At 37.4% G+C, this 21,135-nt stretch overlaps 1 non-coding gene across 1 annotated transcript; it reads left to right on the top strand.

Moving 5' to 3' along the window:
- Window positions 1-14,407: 14,407 nt before the first annotated feature.
- LOC128032940 (small nucleolar RNA R71) lies at window positions 14,408-14,514 on the top strand. Its single transcript, XR_008189280.1, has one exon. It is a non-coding gene; the product is annotated as a small nucleolar RNA R71 (small nucleolar RNA).
- Window positions 14,515-21,135: the final 6,621 nt, after the last annotated feature.

The following is a 21,135-nucleotide window of genomic DNA, read 5'->3' on the forward strand; positions in this document are numbered from 1 at the left end:
ATTAAGGGTCTCTTAAGTTGAACGAGGTTTTAATTCGCTCAACTTCACCATCCCAATAGTGTTTGAGACGTTGACCATTAAATTTAAATGTACCTCTATGGTTGTCGTACAATTCTACAACTCCATATAGATAAACTTTGTAGATGGTATAATGTCCTTTCCATTGAGACTTGAGCTTTCCAGGAAATAACCTTAGCCTCGAATTAAACAACAACACTTTCTGACCTTCTTTGAACTCATGAGGTTGAATACAACTATCATGTCATTTCTTATATTTTTCCTTATACATCTTGGAATTCTCATATAAAAATAACCTCAAGTCCTCCAACTCATCGAGTTGTAACATCCTTCTCTTACTGACTTGCTTAATATCAAAATTCAATTACTTTAGAGCCCAATGAGCTTTATTCTCCAATTCAACTGGCAAATGACATGCCTTTCAAAAAAACCAACTAATAGAGAGTCATCCCTAACGGTGTCTTAAAAGCAGTTTAATAGGCCTATAGTGCATTATCAAGCTTCGAGACCAATCTGTTCTGTTAGGGTGTACTAATATTTTAAGAATACCTTTGATTTCTTGATTCACCCTTTCAACTTGTCCATTCAATTATGGGTGATAAGCAGTAGCAATTTTATGCTTCACATCGTATTTGTCAAGTAACCACTTAAGTCACTTATTTACAAAGTGAGACCCTTCATCGCTAATTATAACTCCAGGAGTCTCAAATCGTGTAAATACATACTTATGTAGGAATAACATGACTACCTTAGCATCATTAGCTGGGTATGCCTTAGCTTCAACCCACTTGGACACATAGTCCACAACTACTGAAATATATTTGTTCCTATAGGAAGAAGGAAACGGGCCTAAGAAGTCAATGCCCCATACGTCAAAAAGTTCTATCTCCAAAATATTTGTCAAGAACATCTCGCTCCTCCTTGATATGTTCCTGATCCTTTGACATATATTGTAGTTCCTCACATATGCATAAATATCCTTAAATAATGTAGGCCAAAAGAACCTAGCTTGTAAAATCTTTGCTGCTTTACATGAACCACCAAAGTGTCCCCACTTGAAGATGAATGATAATGGTACAAAATTTCATCAATCAAACTCCCAGCTACGCATTTCTTGATTATGTTATCTTCACATTGTTTAAACAAAAATGGGTCCTCCCAAAAATAGTATCGACTATCATGAAGGAATTTTTTCCTTTATTGGTATGCCATTTCTCGAGAAATTATTCCACAAGCTAAGTAATTGGCAAAATCAGCAAACCAAGGTATTTCATAGATTTATCTTACCTCGAAGATATGCTAATCAAGAAAGTTCTCATTAATTAGAACAAGTGAAAAAGTTACCTTATTTTGTTCCAACCTTAACAGATGATTGGCTACTTGATTTCCAACTCTTTTTCTAACTTGGATCTTAAGGTCAAATTCTTCGTCAGTAAGTACTTAATGGCAGCATGGTTGATAAACACTGTAACTTTGGTACCTATAAGATATGAACGAAACTTTTTAAAAGTAAAAACTATAGCAAAAAGTTGTTTTTCAGTTATCATATAATTAACCTGGACTCCTGTCAAAGTTCTCCTTGCATAGTAGATAGAATAAAAGACTTTGTTCCTACTTAGGCCCATCACAACTCTAACAACAAAATTGCTTGCATAACACATTAACTCAAAAGGCATGTTCCAATAGGCTGAAATTAATTGGATTTTCAATTTTTCAAAAGCTTCTAAACATGCTTTGTTAAAATAAAAAACATCTTTTTCTAAAAGCATACATAAGGGTTTAAAAATTTTGAAAAATCCTTTATAAATTTGTGGTCCACTTCAATTCCATACTTGGAAATTTTGTGCCCTAAAACAATTCCCTCCGTAACTATAAAATGGCACTTCTCCAAGTTAAGGACGATTCGTTTCCTCACATCTTTTGAGTACCTTAGCCAAATTGTTCAAGCAACAAAGAGAAATCACCCATGAAAACCTCAACATAATTTTCAACCATATCAGTGAAAATTACTATCATACATTGTTAAAATGTGGCAGGTGCATTACATAAGCCGAAAGGCATTCGCCTAAAAGTAAATGTACCATATGGACAGGTAAAAGTAGTTTTATGTTGGTCTTCTAGGGCTACAACTAGTTGATTGTATTCCGAATATCCATCCAAAAAGTAATAAAATTCACTACCTGCTAGGCAGTCTAACATTTGATCCATAAAAGGTAAAGGAAAATGATCCTTACAAGTGGCTTTGTTCAGCTTTTTATAGTCAATACAGATTCTTCAACTCGTGACAGTTTTCATCGGGATTAACTCATTTCGCTCATTCTCAACAATCATGATCCCACCTTTTTTTGGTACATATTGTACCGGTGTAACGCCCCAAAATTCTAGTTTTTTAATTTTTGTATTTCTTGACAAAATTTGCTTGTTTGCTTTAATGGTTAAGTGATTTGGGTGTGTTTGGGAGTGTTTGAAAAGTCTGGGTTCGAGTCTTGGCTTTTGCTGAATTTTTAAATTTTGCTCTTAAAAGGATCTGGATGCTAGCTCCTATGTTTTATTAATTATTGTGCTTACCTTAAGTCACAAAAAGCCTAGTAGTCCAGTGGTGGAGGTGTTCGAAGTATGGCAAGGGGGTCTGAGGTTTGAGTGTTGGCGCAGCATAGGGGGCATTTATTTTTGCAGCTAGGACGGCTAGAGTTTGTGTTGCAGTAGAAGTTTGAAGGATGAGGGGTTGAATTGGTCATGGAGAGATTGTGGGAGCAAGTTATGGGTCAGATTATGGAGAGATTGGTAGAGTGAATCAAGGAGTTGGAGTGAGAGGAGAGATGTGCTGATTTGGGTGTGTAACTACTCAGATTTTCGGTAGAAATTCCTTTTGGGTAAAGTCCTTGTTCGGGTTTTTTTCTTCTTCTTTTTGACATTTTCGTTTACTTTTTTTCCTCTCTGGCCGAATTGTTCTTTGGTATTTTAGCATCGTTTATCACCCTGGTTGATATATTGTAAGTAAAGTACCTCTCAGTACCTTTCGGGTTGTTTTCTATTATTTCTCTTTCAGTCAAATTCACTCCTCTCTCTCTCTTCTTTCTCCTTCACCTTTTTGCAACTGTTCTTCTTTTCTCTTGGTCTAAGTGGCCGGCTTTCTCTTTTCTATTTTCTCTGCTAAGCCTGTCGGTTTGAAAGTGGTCGGTGATCTCTTCTTTTATTCATAACACAGTGGTAAGCTGAATCATGCATATCCTTTTTCCTCTCTCTTTTGTCTCTTTATTTTCCAATATAGACTGAATGACAAAAATCTTGTTTTGTTATTTTCGAAACTTTTGGATGATAGTCTCTGACAATCGGTAGAGCGTCAACTGCCTTGCTTCTCTACACATCTCTGCCTTTTTTCTTTGAATATCTCTTTGGCCGAATATTATGGGGGTAAGTAGGCTTGTTTTGTAATGTTGATCGAATACCAAATCTACTTTAACACTAATTCTTTAGACTTCGGGCATCAATTCAAGCCTTGTATTAATCCGTTTTATGCTCAGTAAATTGAGAAGGAAGGGGTGATCATTCTCAACTAGCGACCTAGGTGGGCTAAGCCATATCTGTCGATCAAGGAAAGTATTAAATCATTTTGGATGGTACTATTGAAAGGAATGATCTAAATCTTGTTGATTAATTGACTGGTGGTGTATCGTGGGTGTTTAGGTTTGGAGTTCTCGTGGATCTTAGCACATTTTCGCAATAGGTGTGTAATCACACCCTCTCTAGACTGCTTATCGGCAAGAGCCGAATAATTAGAAAAGACGGCACTGTGGGCGTATGAACGCTCGTGTTCTAAACTGAGACCATGAACACTGTATTAGACTGTAGAGGCCCTATAAGCGTTTTTATGGGCTTAGGCCATAATGGGAAAAAATTAATGAAATACTCTCGATGGGTAAAATACCAAAATACCCTCGATGGGTAAATTATTAAAATACCCTCGATGGGAAAATTACCAAAATAACCTCAATGGGTAAATTATCGAAATACCCTCGAAGGGTCGAATGACCGTTATACTCCTAGGAGATAAGATGATTTTTATGGCCTTATGCTATGTATGACCGTATGCTTTATGATATTTATTTGACTGTTATTGAATATGACATATTGCATACATATATAATTTATGACGTGACATACTGCATGGGTTGGGTTTCTGTTATGGAGGAAGTATTATTTCTGGTGGCTCTGCCACACTCATAGTGATATTGGTGGCTTTGCCACATATACTGTACTGGCAGCTCTGCTGCGTTATTATTACTGGCAGCTATGCTGCAATATTGGTGTGTGGGCTAGGTGGGTCGACTTTGTCCTCACTTGGTGTGTAAGGCTGGTACGGGTGGTGTGTTGGGTTGGGTTGGATTGGGATGGGTTTACAGACTTGCACTATACTGATACTATAACGAGCTTTGGCCTACACTGTTTCTATAATGGGTTAAGGCCCGCACTGTACTGATATTGTATTGGGCTAAGGCTCATACTGATACTGAAAGGGCTCAGGCTCAAACTGTTATCGCACGATAGGGGATTACACACTGAGTTCTCGTAACTCACCCTTTCCTTCTGACTGTGCAGGTAATCCCCAACCTTTGATGATTTGGAGCTGCGAGGGACTCAGAGGTGCCACATGTTCGCTAATATTTATTTCTAGACCAGATATTTAAACTTTACTTTGGGGCTGATATTTATGTAATAAAGCCTCTGGTGTTTTAATTTTCTTTTAATTGACTTTTATTTGCTTATTTTAAACTATTTAACGGATTTAAATAAGTTTTCACAACAAACACTATTTTTTCGTAACAAAGACGTATTTTCAACTTTAAAATAACCTTAAATGGAGTAGCTTCCGCGAATTTAAATCTGCAACAACAAACTATTTTTCCTGTGTGGTGTGTTTAAAAGATTGCTAAGAATTAAAACCTAACTGGATTTTACTAATCGAATTTCCCCATTAGACTTAGATTTCGTAAAACCCTTTTATGTGACACATTAGATTCAGCTGTAATGTCTAGGTCAGGTTTGGGGTGTTACATTTAGTGGTATCAGAGCCAGATTGTAAAACTCGGCTATGGAATAGGTTTAGAAATATCTAGATATTTTGAAAAATTATTTTAAATTATTTATGAAGGTTGCAAGTGTGGCGCACCGAGTCTCTAGCGCCGAATCTGTAAGTTTCTATATACTGTAGACTACTTAAACTGAAAAATACTAAGAGATTACTGTATATAGTTGAACTGTACTGTGAAACTCTAGATAGAGGAAACTGAAGCTGTAAGAGACTGTAAACTATAGTGAGACCTCGATCCACGAAAACAAACCTCTTATGACTGCTTTCCATAATACATTTGTTAATAATTACTGAATTTATAAGCTAATACATAAAACTTTTTAAAACAGATAATACGTTGCTTGATATGAGCACTAGAGGTACTTACGGAAAGGGTAAGCGGGGCTGTGGTAGAGGCCGAGGAAGTACTCGGGCTGGATCATCGGCATCGGGCCATATGCCTACTGGGGAAGTACCAGCCGCACCAGTAATTGAGACGTGATCTTTTGATTGAGCAGCTGGGGATGATGCTTTATCCCAAGCAATGCTCCGCGTTCTAGAGAAGGTTTCTGGAGCTAGTACTGGAACAGTGGGTCGAGGGTCAATTTCAAAATGACTCCGGTCTAATAGAGCGAGAATTTTCAGGGGTATTTCTGGTATAGCTTCGAATATAGCGGAGCACTGGTTAGAGGCAACGAAACGAATAATGGACGACCTTGACTGTACTGTGGAGCAAAAATTAAAGGGGTAGTGTCCTTACTGTGAAATGAGGCCTACCAATGGTGGCTTACCATGAGAGAGGGTACACAAGCTGATCGGGTGATGTGGGATTTCTTTAAGATGGCATTTCAAGAAAAGTACATGGGCGTAAGTTATGTGGACGCCGAAAGGAATTTTTAAGCCTGACCCATGGGAATAAAACAGTGGTAGAATATAAGGCAGAATTCTTGCAGTTGAGTCGGTATGCCCGAGGGATAGTAGCAACAGAGTATGAACGTTGTGTACATTTTGAGGATGGTCTTCGAGACGAGTTAAGGGTATTGATATCTCTGCAGAGGGAGCGAGATTTTACTGCTCTTGTAGAAAAAGAAAAGATTGTAGAAGAAGTTAAGCACAAGAAAAGATTGTAGAAGAAGTTAAGCACTCGGAGCGTCAGAATCGTGAAAAAGATAGTGGCAGGAATAAGAGGGATTTGGGGCCTTCAAGTTCTTCTGGAAAGTTTTTTAAGAAGGCCAGGTTTGATGGTTCGATTTAGACTGGAGTCTCTGTTACTATTGCTAGGCCGCAACCTTGTGCTGATTGTGAGAGATCTCATCAGGGTGAGTGTTGGAAGAGGACTAGGGCGTGTTTTAGATATGGGTCTATGGATCATCAGATTAAGGATTGTCCTCAGAGGCAGGTTTAGATGCAAGCTGCAGGACCGGGTCATGTTCAGCCAGTAAGAGGTGGTTAGTAGCCACCGAGAGGCCGTAGGCCAGTTAAAGGTGGAAACAACATGAGACGAGGTTGTGGAGCCTCAGGCAGAGGTACAGGTAACACTGTAGTGAGACAACCAGCTCTGGTGTATGCTGTCTGTCGCTGAGAGGATGGTGATGCTTTTGACGTCATAACGGGTACGTTCTTAATTCATAATGTACCTTATACTGCTTTGATTGATATTGGGTCTACATATTCATATATTGCATGCATTGTGTCTGGCACTTTGGGTATCAAGTGTGAGAGTTATGTTAATGAGATAACTATGTTAAGTCCACTGGGACAATTGGTAAAAGTAGACATGTTGTTCAGAAATGTACAGCTAGAGATTGAAGGGGTTATTTTTCTAGTGGATTTGATGGAACTACCATTTGGTGAGTTTGATCTAATCTTAGGGATGGATTGGTTGGTTAAACACCATACTAAGTTGGATTGTGTTGTTAAGCATTTGGTGTTAAAGACTGTTAGGGATGAGGAGTTGGCTGTGATTGGGGAGCGAAGGGACTTCCTATCTAATGTGATCTTTGCTTTAAGGGCCGAAAAACTGGTTCGCAAGGGTTGTGTGGCGTTTTTAGCTTTTATTTATTTATCTGAAGCTAAGGGGCCTTTTGTTGGAGATATTAGAACTGTTAAGGAGTTTTTTGATATTTTTCTTGATGAGCTCCCTGGGTTGCCTCCGAATCGTGAACTTGAATTTAGAATTGAGCTTCCGCCAGGAACGGCTCCAGTGTCTATCATCCCTTATAGGATGGCATCGAAGGAGTTGGTGGAATTAAAAGCTCAAATCGAAAAACTGTTGGATCGAGGGTTTATTTGACCTAGTGTGTTTCTGTGGGGAGTACCAGTTTGTTCATAAAGAAAAAGGATAGGACTATGCGCATGCGTATCGATTATCGTCAACTGAATAAATTGACTATTAAGAATAAGTATCCCTTACCGAGGATAGATGATTTATTTGATCAGTTGTAAGGAGCTTCAATTTTCTCCAAGATAGATCTTCGTTCTAGGTATCATCAGTTAAAAGTTAAGGAAACTGATGTATATAAGGTTGCATTTAGGACTCGTTATGGTCATTATGAGTTCCTAGTAATGCCGTTTGGGCTGATGAATGCACCAGATGCCTTCATAGACATAATGAACCGAGTATTCCAACCCTACTTGGAACGGTACGTGGTAGTTTTCATTGACGATATTTTGGTGTAGTCGAAAACTGAGGATGAGCATGATGCACATCTCCAAATTATTTTGCAGATTTTAGGGAGAAGCAACTGTATGCTAAATTCAGTAAGTGTGACTTCTGGCTGTGAGAAGTGACTTTTCTAGGTCATGTGGTATCTGCCGAGGGAATTAGGTTTGATCCTCGAAAAATTTGGAGGTACTATTTCTATGGTGAAAAGTGTACTATCTTCACAGATCATAAGAGTCTTAGGTATCTCCTCACCCAGAAAGAGGTGAATCTTAGGCAACGAAGATAGATTGAGCTGCTTTAAGATTATGATTGCTTGATTGAGTATCACCTTAGTAATGCTAATGTGGTAGCTGACATACTGAGCTGTATGGCCATATCTGATCTGAGAGCAATGTTAGCGCATCTTAGTTTGTATGATGATGGTAGCTTGTTGGCTGAGTTGCAAGTTAGACCGACATGGACTAAACAAATTAAGGGTAAACAGTTGATGGATGAGTCATTGGTTTCTCATTTTCGACAGCTTGAGAATGGGGAAACATCAGATTTTGGGTTGAATAACGAAGGAGTACTGTGTTTCCATGGAAGAGTCTGTGTTCCGAGAGATGATGATTTGAGGCTGTCTATACTGCGAGACACACATAGTAGTCTTTATTCTATGCATCCAGGTAGGAATAAGATGTATCGAGATCTTTGTGAGTTGTACTGGTGGCCTGGACTGAAACGTGAAGTAACTATTTTTGTGGGTAAGTGCTTAACTTGTCAGCAAGTGAAGGCTAAACATTAGTTACCTTTAGGGTTACTGCAGCTAGTTAAGATTCCACTTTGGAAGTGGGAAAGAGTAACCATGGATTTTTTGGGTGGGCTGCCCTTAACGCTTACCAAAAAGGATTCAGTATGGGTCATCGACTGACTAAATCTGCTCATTTCATACCAGTCTGTACTGATTACTCCTTGCAGAAGTTGGCTAAGCTGTATGTGGCTGATATTGTAAGACTGCATGGGGTACCGATTTCCATTATATCAGATAGAGATCCTCGTTTTACATTTCGATTTTGGAAGAAGTTGCACGATGCCTTAGGAACAAGACTGGACTTTAGTATCACGTGTCATCCCCAGACAAATAGTAAATCTGAGAGTGTGATTCAAATACTAGAGGATATGTTGATGTGCTGTGTAGTGGATTTCTGAGGTAACTGGAAAGATTATTTGCCGTTAGCAGAGTTTGCGTATAATAGTAGCTATCAGTCCAGTTTTCAAATGGTAGCATATGAGGCGTTATATGGTCGTAGGTGTCGTACTCTTACCTATTGGACTGAGCTTGGCAAGCGTTGAGTTCTTGGGCCAGAGTTGGTTTCTGATACCGAAGAGAAGGAAAAATTGATTCGAGACCGGTTGAAGGAAGTATCTGATAGGCAAAAGTCTTATGCAGATCTTAAATACCGGGAGATTGAGTATTTTGTAGGAGATTATGTGTTTCTTAAGGTTTCTCTTTGGAAGAAGATACTGAGGTTTCGACGGAAAGGTAAGCTTAGCCCTAGATTCATTGGGCCTTACTGTATAATAAAGCGTGTGGGACCGGTTGCATATCAGCTTGAGTTACCTTTAGAGTTGGATCAGATTCACGATATATTTCACGTCTCTATGCTAAGACGTTATCGCTCTAATCCTACTCATATTGTGTTAGTTGAGGAGATCGAAGTTAGATTAGATCTGACTTTCGAGGAAGAACCAGTACAGAATTTAGACTGAGAGGTTAAGGTACTAAGGAAGAAGTCCATTCTTCTAGTTAAAGTGCTTTGGCGTAATCACAGTTTGGAGGAAGGCACGTGGGAACTCGAGGAGGCAATGCGACAATAATACCCTCATCTTTTCTGATCAGGTAAATTTCGAGGCTGAAATTTCATTAAGGGGGTAGAGTTGTAATGCCCCAAAATTCTAGTTTTTAATTTTTGTATGTTTTGACAAAATTTGCTCGTCTGCTTTAATGGCTAAGTGATTTGAGTGTGTTTGGGAGTGTTTGAGAAGCTTGGGTTCGAGTCTTGGCTTTTGCTGAATTTTTAAATTTTGCTCTTAAAAAGATCTAGACACTAGTACCTAGGTCTTATTAATTATTGTGCTTACTTTAAGTCACAAAGCTTAGTGGTGCAGTGGTGGAGGCGTTACAAGTGTGGAAAGGGGGTCTGAGGTTCGAGTGTTGGGGCAGCATAGGGGGCATTTATTTTTGCAGCTAGGACGGTTAAAGTTTGTGTTGCAGTAGAAGTCTGAGGGATGAGGGGTTGAATTGGTCATCGAGAGATTGTGGGACAAGTTATGGAGAGGATTATGGAGAGATTCGTAGAGTGAATTAAGGAGTTGGAGTGAGAGGAGAGATGTGCCGATTTGGGTGTGTAGCTACTCAGATTTTTGGTAGAGATGCCTTTTGGGTATAGTCCTTGTTCAGGTTTTTTTCCTTCTTATTTTTGACATTTTTGTTTACTTCTTTTTCTCTCTAGACGAATTGTTCTTTGGTGTTTTAGCATTGTTTATCACCCTGGTCTATATCTTGTAAGTGAAGTACCTCTCGGTACCTTTCGGGTTCTTTTCTGTTATTTCTCTTTCAGTCAAATTCACTCCTCTCTCTCTCTTCTTTCACCTTCACCTTTTCACAACAGTTCCTCTTTTCTCTTGGTCTAAGTGGTCGACTTTCTCTTTTCTATTCTCTCTCTGCTAAGCCTGTCGATTTGAAAGTGGTCGGCGATCTCTTTTTCTATTCATAACACAATGGTAAGCCGAATCCTGCATCTCCTTTTTCCTCTCTCTTTTGTCTCTTTGTTTTCCAATATAAACTGAATGACAAAAATCTTGTTTTGTTATTTTCGAAACTTTTGGATGATAGTCTCTAACTATCGGTGGAGCGTTGACTACCTTGCTTCTCTGCACATCTCTGCCTTCTTTCTTTGAATATCTCTTTGGCCGAATACTGTGGGGGGTAAGTAGGCTTGTTTGTAATGTTGACCGAATACCCAATCTGCTCTAACACTAATTCTTTGAACTTTGGGCATCAATTCAAGCCTTGTATTAATTCAAAATGAAAGGAATGAAAGGAATGATCTAAATCTTGTTGATTAATTAACTGATGGTGTATCGTGGGTGTTTAGGTTTGGAGTTCTCGTGGATCTTAGCACATTTTCGCAACAGGTGTGTAATCACACCCTCTCTAGACTACTTATCGGCAAGAGTCGAATAATCGAAAAAGACGGCACTGTGCGCGTACCAACGCTCGTGTGGTAAATGAGACCACGAACATGGTGTTAGACTGTAGAGGCCCTATGAATGTTTTCATGGGCTTAGGCCATAATGGGCTAAAATTACCAAAATACCCTTGATGGGTCAATTACCAAAATACCCTCGATGGGTAAATTAATGAAACACCTTCGATGGGTAAATTATCGAAATTCCATCGATGGGTAAGTTATCAAAATACCCTTAATAGATAAATTACTAAAATACCCTCGATGGGTAAATTACTAAAATACGCTCGATGGGTAAATTATCGAAATACCCTCAAAGGTTAAAAATTATCGAAATACCCTCGAAGGGTAGAATGACTATTATACTCCTAGGAGATAAGGTGATTGTTATGGCCTTATGCTATGTATGACCGTATGCTTTATGATATTTATTTGACTGTTACTGAGTATGAGATATACTGTACTGGCAGCTCTATTGCGATATTATTACTGGCAGCTATACTGCAATATTGGTGTGTGGGCTGGGTGGGTCGACTTTGTCCCCACATAGTGTGTAGGGTTGGTACAGGTGGTGTGTTGGGCTGGATTGGGATGGGTTTGCATACTTGCACTATACTGATACTGTAACGGGCTTTGGCCTACACTATTTCTATAATGGGTTAAGGCCTGCACTGTACTGATATTGTATTGGGCTAAGGCCCACACTGATACTAAAAGGGCTCGGGCCCTGACTGTTATCACACGATAGGGGATTACACACTGAGTTCTCGTAACTTACCCTTTCCTTCTGACTGTGTAGGTAATCCTCAAACTTAGATGATTTGGAGCTACGAGGGACTCAGAGGTGGCCACACGTTCGCTAATATTTAATTCTAGACAGATATTTAAACTTTACTTTGGGGGTGATTTTTATGTAATAAGGCTCTGGTGTTTTAATTTTCTTTTAACTGGCTTTTATTTGCTTATTTTAAATTGCTTAACAAATTTAAATAAGTTTTCACAACAAACACTATTTTTTTCGTAACAAACACGTATTTTTAACTTCAAAATAACCTTAAATGGAGTAGCTTCCGCGAATTTAAATCTGCAACAACAAATCGTTTTTCCTGTGTGGTGTGTTTAAAATATTGTTAAGAATTAAGAACTAACTGGATTTTATTAAACAAATTTCCGCATAAGACTTGGATTTCGTAAAACCCTTCTATGTGACACATCAGATTCAGCTATAACGTCTAGGCCGGGTTTAGGGTGTTACAACCGGACTTACCTAAAAACTATATGAGATAGGGTAAATAATTCCTGCATCCACACCACTTATTTCAATATAGGGTTAAGTCTCGTTTGCCCATCAATCTTACCTTTTTCACCTTCCTCTAAAATAATTTTATGCATATAGAAGGAATGACTTATACCTTGTATGTCAGCTATGGTCCAACCAATTGCCTTCTTAAATTTCTTATAGACAGCAATCAATTTCCCCTCTTGATGTTCTGTCAGTTCTGTTGAAATAATCCCAAGCAAAGTAGAACTATCACCAAGATAAGTGTATTTTAAGTGAGACGGAAGTACCTTTAGTTCGATTTTAGGTAGTTCCTCGTTTGATAACTTGGATTGTATAAATTTTTGAACTTCTAACCAACTCTAGTAGTTCGAATTACGGTGGTTAAATATAACTCCTCGAATTGGCTTCCATCAAAGCCAAACCTTGATTACCTTTTTGATCTTTGAATGGTATAGAAACTAAAGTGTTCTCCAATGGGTCTTCTTTAGAATTGCTTCCCATAGAAACTAAGGTTTATAATTCTTCCATTACCGAACACTCTTCCATCGAATTGAGAAATTTCATTACCTTCAGAACGTTAAATGTTACCATGTCATCTTGAACTCACATAGCTAGAAAAGGTCTCCCCAGGATGACTGAAACTTCCTTGTCTACTTCAAAATCCAAAATAATAAAATCAGCTGGAAAGATAATTTTATCGACTCTTACCAAAACATCCTCGATCTTTCTTTCGAGATATGCTAATGATCAGTTCTCAAGTTGAAGTGTTACAGTAATGGGTCTTACTTCTCCTATTCCCAATAGCTTAAAAATAGATAGGGGCATCAAGTTGATGCTTGCTCCTAAGTCACATAAAGCTTTAGCGCAATATGATTCACCAATGTTGCAAGATATCGTAAAACTTTCAAGATCTTTCAGTTTCGGAAGTAATTTGTTCTGTAAGAATGCACTACACTCATTTTTCAAAGCAACAATCTTATACTCATTAAGTCGTTTCTTTTTGGGAAAGATATCCTTCATAAACTTTACATAATTGGGCATTTGTTCTAAAGCCTTTACCAACAATATGTTGATATGTAGATGCTTTAAAACATCCAAGAACTTGTTGAATTCTACCTCTTGTTTTTGCTTGTTCCGTTGAAGTCTTTGAGGATATGGAACTCTGGGTTGAGATGGACAACTTTTCTAAGGAGGTAAATTTGCAAAGGAAAGTGTTAGCTTCTCAGAATTTACCAGTTTAGGGTTTATCTCATCAGATTTTTCAGCATCTGATTTTTTTGTTGTAGGAATTTCAATTGTTGGTTGACTTTCCTCTTTTTCAGTAGGCTCATCTTCAACCACAACCTTCTTAGGCTCCAAATTCCTACCACTTTCAATGTTTCTTACCCAAATTTCTCAAATTTTCTGTGTCGCTTGACAAGGCTCCTTGTGGTCTACTAAGAAGTTTAGTAGCTAATTAACCCATCTGGTTTTCAAGATTTTCAGTGTTGTTGCTTGACTTTGGATCAAGGCATCATTTTTTTCCATGTACGCTTTCAATAAGTCCTCCAAACTGTTTGATGTTTCAGCTTGAAGTGGTTTTGGGGCTTGTTGATTAAACCCTTGGGTTTGGTTGGGTCTATGTTGCATTTGATTATTGTTCGGTCCATTTCTTTGATTAGTCCAAGAAATGTTTAGATGGTTTCGCCATGATGGATTGTAGAAACTAGACTATGGTCATTGTCCATTTCTGTTTTGATACTGGTTCCTTAAATAATACACTGATTCAGAATTTGAAAGGCAATTCTCAAAAGAATGACAATCCCTACAATATACACAAGAAACTACATTACATTGACTTGGTGATTGAGTTACAAAATTATTCAAACCATTAGTGGTAAACTATCTTAACATAAAGGAAATAGAATATAATTGAGCAGAGAGTGAAGTCAGTGCGTCCACTAAATGCACTTTGGCTACTCATTTTCCTAAAACTGATCGATTTGTCGGCCATTGGTAGTTATTACTTGTGATCTTTTTAATGATCTCATAAGCCTCGTTATAAGACTTAGACAAATCACATCATTCGTAGAAGCATCTACCATAAATCTTGTATGTGCGTTGAGACCGTTATAAAACGTCTCCAATTGGATACAATGAGGAATCCCGTGATGAGGACACTTACAAAGTAGTTCATTGAATCCTTCCCAAGCATCATACAAAGACTCATCATCCAACTATTGAAAAGTTGTTATCTCATTTCGTAACTTTTTGTTCTTACTTGGTGGAAAATATTATGCTAAAAACCTTTTGCTACTTCTTGCCAAGTATATATTGAACTTGGTGGCAATGAATTTAGCCATGCTTGTGCTTGATCTCGCAACGAGTATGGAAACAGTTTCAACTTCAGTACGTCTTCAGTCACACCAGCTAACTTAAATGAATCGCTTACCTACATCAATAATTGAAGATGTAAGTGTGGATCTTCCGTGGCCAATTTGGAGTATTTGAAACATCACTGGTTTTAATTCAAATTAGGGTGCCTTGATATCCGGCCTTCTAATTCCCAGATGTAACTCATAGAAGAGTGACACAACATATTGTCTGATGGTACGATCCCTATCATCAACAATAAGGATTAGGTTGCGCACTTGATTGACTCCATTACCTTGTTCCTCGTTTTGATTTCTATTGTCCATCTCGGCTTGTCTTTGAGTAATTCTTTGTCTAAAAGTCCACTCGATTTCAGGGTCCATAGGTAATAGATCAATGATTCGATCTATGCTCATAAAACACCTTAAAATAAATCACAAAAAATATAGAATAAATAATAAATTAGTAGTGTTAGAAATTAAATAAAAATAAGAACCATGTAACACCCCAAAAATCTCTTATATTTATTTTTGTATTATTGTGACACAAATATATGTCTACTTCAGTGGTTATGTGTTTTGAGAGTGTTTGGGAGGTCCCAAATTCAAGCCTTAACTTGGGAAAATTTTGGTATTTTTATGAATAAAGCCTTAACTGGGTTCAATAGGCTTATATTTTAAAGTTTGTAAATTCATATCAGAATGGGCTTGTTGGTCTGGTGGTTAAGTGGAGTGTCAGTGTGCTGGGGGTCTTGAGTTCGAATCCCTGTGCAAACAAGGGGTTTTATTTTGCTGCCTGTGCCGTGTGTGAGTTTGTGATGGACTAAAATTCTGATAGTGGAGAGGTTGACGGAGATAATTAAGGGAATTTGGATAGGGAGAGGGAGTGTTGGACGGTTTTGGGGTGTTTGAGTTGTAATGGGAGAGTGTTAGAGCAGATTGAGGCATTGATGGGTTATCTCATTTAGTTCAGATTTTTTTCTCTCCCCAATTCCAAGATTCTGATTTTTTTTAGTTTCATCTTGCATATTGTTGAAATTCTCTGTTCTTCCTCTTCGACCTTGTTTTTCTTTTTCTTTCACTCTTGTTGAAATTCTCCTTTAATCCTCCTTTTTCTTTTTCTATTTTACTGTAATTATCGTTCACTTCTTGCAACAGGTATTACGTTCGTACGATTTCGGTGAAGGTCGTGGAGGAGTAAGTTCGTTCTTGGATTGAGAAATGGTTATAAAGGTCCTCTATCGGTGGTAAGTCAAGTTTTGGGCAATTCCTTAATCGATGAATTCGTTAGTTTTAAATTTTTTAATGGGTAATCGAGGTTTTGTACAATGATTTTTTTTAGGCTTCGGTGCACTTGGAAGTGCTTACACGTCGAAAGTAATTCAGGTGTGTAAACACAACTTTGGAAGCAGAAACCGATGAAAAGTCGAAAAAAAGTGATTGTCGACGCCATACCGACCTGCGACTGCCAGTGTGACAGGTTGTGTGATTGAACATGGGCGTGTGATCGACGAGGCTGGCCGTGAGCGATTCATGGGCCATGTCAAATTGGATCGTGTGGGTATATTGGGCCAGGCAGTGTGATCCACTCAGCCAAGGCCATTTTGGGCCGTGTAGTCCACACGAGCGTGTGGGCCCATATGGACATGCAACATGGGCCTGTGGGCCCATTTTCACTATTGGAATGCTAAGGTTGAACGGGTCGCCCAATTCGACTGTGAACCTACTGTAGGGACGGTTAGAATACCTAGACCCCTAATTGACTGAAATGATTGAAAGATTGTTGTATGCCTATATGAGATAGATATGTATGTCTGTATGATGAGTATGATGTATATACTATTCTGATTATGCATGATCCCATAACATGATTGTATGATGCATTGCATTGGGTTGGGGATTGATATTGATTGGAGGAAGTGTACTAAAAGGCTTTTAGCCTAACTTATTGCTAGCTCAGCTGCAACTACTGTCTAGTGCCGCATTCAGTGCTACTTGGAGTGTAGGGTTGGGTGGGTTGATTATATCCCCACAATGATTGTAGGACTGGACGGAGATGGAGTGTAGAGGCTGGTTGGGTAGGATTTTATAAGCGCATAAGCATCCATTATATCTTGTCTTGTGATGGGACAAAGCCCTAATGCTTACTGATACTGAAATGGGCTTAGGCCCAAACTGAGATTATCCGTTATTGTCTGTTTGTTTGCATGGGGAATTACACACTGAGTTTACGTAAACTCACCCGTTCTGTTTCACCTGTACAGGTAATCCCCAGACATAGGCGGTTCAATGCGACGAAGGACTCAGCGGTGGCCAAACGACCTATTTTATTCGACTTAGTACTTAATAATAATTTTGTTTTTATTTTGGGGGTATTTTACTGTAATAATGGTCTCTTTGGATTTTTACTTTTAAATTGAGGTTTTTATTTTGTTTTGACTTACAACTGCTAGTAGTAAGGATAATCGAGTTTTCAAAACCAATCAAACGTTTTAAAAAAATACGTACAAATATGCAAACTATTTTAAAAAGCTACCGCAACTACAAAATTTTGCAAACTAATGACTGAATAGAAAATCACTATTTTAGGATTAATAAAAGACAATGATGAGATCTAAACGGGAAATGTTTTAAGTAAAGTTACGATTTTTTTAACAAGAGCATCAGTTTTCAAACACACTATCATGTGACATCATCAGATTCAACTATAATGTCCAGGCTGGGTTTGGGGTGTTACAAACCAAATTGTAAAAATATTTTCACAAAGAATGATTAAGGCAACAGTCTCCGGCAACGGCACCAAAAACTTGTAACGAATTGTAACGTGTTTTACGCAAGTAGACATAGTCGTTCAAATAATAAGTAAATATGAGTTATCGTCTCCACATGGATTGTTTGGATGGTGATGATTTAATTAAATTAAATGCAAGAGTGATCTCTATGTAATTTCTAATCTAAATTAAATTTTACCTAAATGTATGAATGAGGGCTTTAGCAATAAAAAACAATAAACTTTAAATGAGCTAGGATAATTATATTAATTAATTCAATTTACTTTCATCATGCTAACATGTTTAGAATTACTTTCATGGCAACTCGATCTCTTATGGGTTTAGAAACCAAATTAAGTCCTCTCGGATCTTTTACTTAGTTAAATATGCATTTTGCTAATCATATTAGACTAAGGGTTTCTTAGCATTTATACAAGGTCATAGGGATATTTACATTTGTAATAGTTTAATTACATAAATTTAAAAACCATACAAGATAATAGAGCTAACTAAAGATATTATGAACCTTAACTTAGTTGGGTTTAATGACCTAAATTAAGCATTGTTCTTTTCACTTATGCGTCTACTAGTCGTCACATAGTTAGGATTGCTTAGCTAACCTGAGTGCACCCAATCACGTATGAATGAAATGCACCATGATATTAATTGAAAACATAATCAACTGAGGCACAAAAAATGTTAACATAAATTAAATAAATCTTATCAATTAAATATAATTATCCCATCAATTAGGATTTAGAAGAACGTAGTTGATGTCAAAAACATTAAACTCAAAGAAAACATATTAAAATGAATAAAAAGAGAAAAGATAAACTCAGTTCAGCAGCCTTTCGGATCTATTCTAACTGATGTGCTCTACTCTGTTCAGTTCAGTAGCCTTTCGGATTTGTTTTGACTGATACGCTCCTCCGTTCAAATGAAAGCTTCTTTTGCTAAGGGTTTAGAAGGTATCCAGCTAAGAAGTACTTTTGACAAAGCTTTTGAGGCTAAAGATGGAGAATGGATGAATGACTATGCAAGGGAAAAAGGGAAAAGGGTTTGAGTATACTAAAAATAGTTTAAAATTATCTTCCTTCCCTCTCTCATGTGGTAGGCCATGTATCAAGGGAAAGGGATGACCAAGTTTTCCATTTAGAATTTGAACTTCAAGCTAAAGATAGCTATGTAGTGGACGGTTTCAACAGGTAAGTTGTTGGGCTGAATTTTAATTGTTTTCCAACTTTAAGGATCATCATTTAAATATCCCAAACACACTTTTTGGGCAGCCAATATCAAGTGCCGAAACTAGGCTTTTAATTCCCCTTGTTGGACAGTTCTTCAGTCCAAAACTTAGCAGACATGTCTATCATTTTATCACCTTTCTTTACTGGGTCAAGTAGCAAATCCTTATGCCCAAATTGCATGGTCTTGTGGTCCATATGGGAACTCTCACCAAAACTCATCTGCGACTACGTCTTGTTGCCCTAAAAGAAAATCCCTGTATTACTACATATTTAATTGCCTTATCAAAAAAGGGACACACGACCTCTTGAAATAGGCTAAGTTAAAAGACCAAATATGGATAAAATATTTCTAGAGTAACTAGAGTTTAACTCAGAAAAATATAGCAAAGTTTAATCGGGAAAAAGATAGCAGAGTTCAACTAGGAAAAAAGACTCGGTGTTTCTGGAAACAATGTCGCCATGTTGCAACCTCCTCATTCGTATCATCACAACATCTTCGTAATGTCGAAAAGCTTTTTGTAACGACATTACCGGCTGAATTTGGTAAGTGCTTGCAAATTATCCAATAAATGTGATGCACACCCTACAAGGACTTGTATTTGTCATACCTTCTTCTCTAAGCCCTACCACGGGTCGAACTTGAACTTAGCATAATGTACCAAGCCAAAACTGTTCTCAAACTTGGAAACCGAAAGACTCCTAGTCTTCAAATAAAGGCTGTATAATGCAACCAAGGCAAGTGATATATGAACGAACTAAGGATTAAATAGTAAAATTGTTAAACTATAATGGGCCTAAACCAGAAATAAGCCATGAATTTCAAAATCTACATATCCCCACGTGTTTGATTTAGAATAGGCGACAACTTTTCTCCAATCCCATTTCACTAAACTATAATTAGGAATTAACTACACCATTAGTCACTAAATTATATGTAACATTTCGTTTTGGCCACTTACTAAAAAAAGTTACAATTTGGTCACAGAACTTTTTAAAAATATTCTTTTAAGTCACCTCGAGTAGACTTTTTCACTTCGACTTGAGTTTCAGCTTTTTCTTCTCCGTGTAAGATAATAGAGCTAACTAAAGATATTATGAACCTTAACTTAGTCAGGTTTAATGACCTAAACATAATTGACTGAGGCACAAAACATGTTAACATGAATTATATAAATCTCATCAATTAAATATAATTATCCCAGAAATTAGGATTTAGAGGAGCATAATTGATGTCAAAATCATTAAACTCAAAGTAAACTTACCAAAATGAATAACAAAAGAAAAGAGTAAAATTAGTTCAAGAGCCTTTTAAATCTATTTTGATTGATGTGCTCTACTCTGCTCAGTTCAACAGCCTTTCATATTTGTTCTGACAAATGCGCTCCTCTGTTTTGATGAAACCTTCTTTTGCTAATGGTTTAGAAGGTAGTCGACTAAGTGTTGCTTTTGACAAAGCTTTTTGAGGCTAAAGATGGAGACTACTATGCAAGGGAAAAAGGGAGAAGGGTTTGAGTATACTAAAAATAGTTTAAAATTACCTTCCTTCCCTCTCTCATGTGGTCAGCCATGTATCAAGGGAAAGGGATGACCAAGTCTTCTATTTTGAATTTGAATTTCAAGCTAAAGATAGATATGTGGTGGACGATTTCAACAAGTAAGTTGTTGGGCCAAATTTTGATTGTTGTTCAACTTTAATGACCTTCATTTAAATATCCCAAAAACACTTTTTGGGTAGCAAATATCAAGTGTCAAAACTAGGATTTTAATTCCCCTTGTTGGACAGTTCTTCAGTCCAAAACTTAAAAGACATGTCCATCTTTTTATCACCTTTCTTCATTAGGTCAAACAGTCAATCCCTATTCCCAAATTGCATGGTCTTGCCATCCACATGGATAATTGTGTGTGGCCACCTTTTATTTATTTACATCATGTCTCCATAACCTACCTATATAGTGAAAAATATACACATTAATAAATTAACGTCAATTAATATAAAATATGCATGAAAATCATGTAATTAAGCATAACTTCACATACTTTCCGAATTCATGTACAAAATTACTAATTAAGTAAAATTCACATTTTTCAATAATAATTACTCAAGATAAACACAATAATTAAGTAAAAATGAGGTAAAAATATATAGAAAAACTCTATATAATTTTGAGTTTACAATAGCCAGTGTGAATTGGGAGCCCGAGTTGCAGTACGATATCTTCTAAAGTGGTGGTGCACTCCGTACAGGGCAAATGAAATGTATGGGTCTCCAAGCGCTAGCGCACCATTGTGAACTCAAACATACCTTTAAACTATCACAATTTCTCCCTAAAACACAAACACAAATAAATCCTTTTCTCCACATTTTTAGCACCCAACACAAAAAAATAATTTCTGGAAGGAAGAAAACGCAATCTGTTGGAAGCGTTTTCTGTTTCTCTCTCAAAAATCGACCTTTTTCCTTAAATTTGAGAAAAATGGCCTAAATCCCTAATTAAGCTTTAAA

This window comes from Gossypium raimondii, chromosome 9 (assembly GCF_025698545.1).
Source record: "Gossypium raimondii isolate GPD5lz chromosome 9, ASM2569854v1, whole genome shotgun sequence".
In the NCBI taxonomy this organism is placed as follows: Eukaryota; Viridiplantae; Streptophyta; class Magnoliopsida; order Malvales; family Malvaceae; genus Gossypium; species Gossypium raimondii.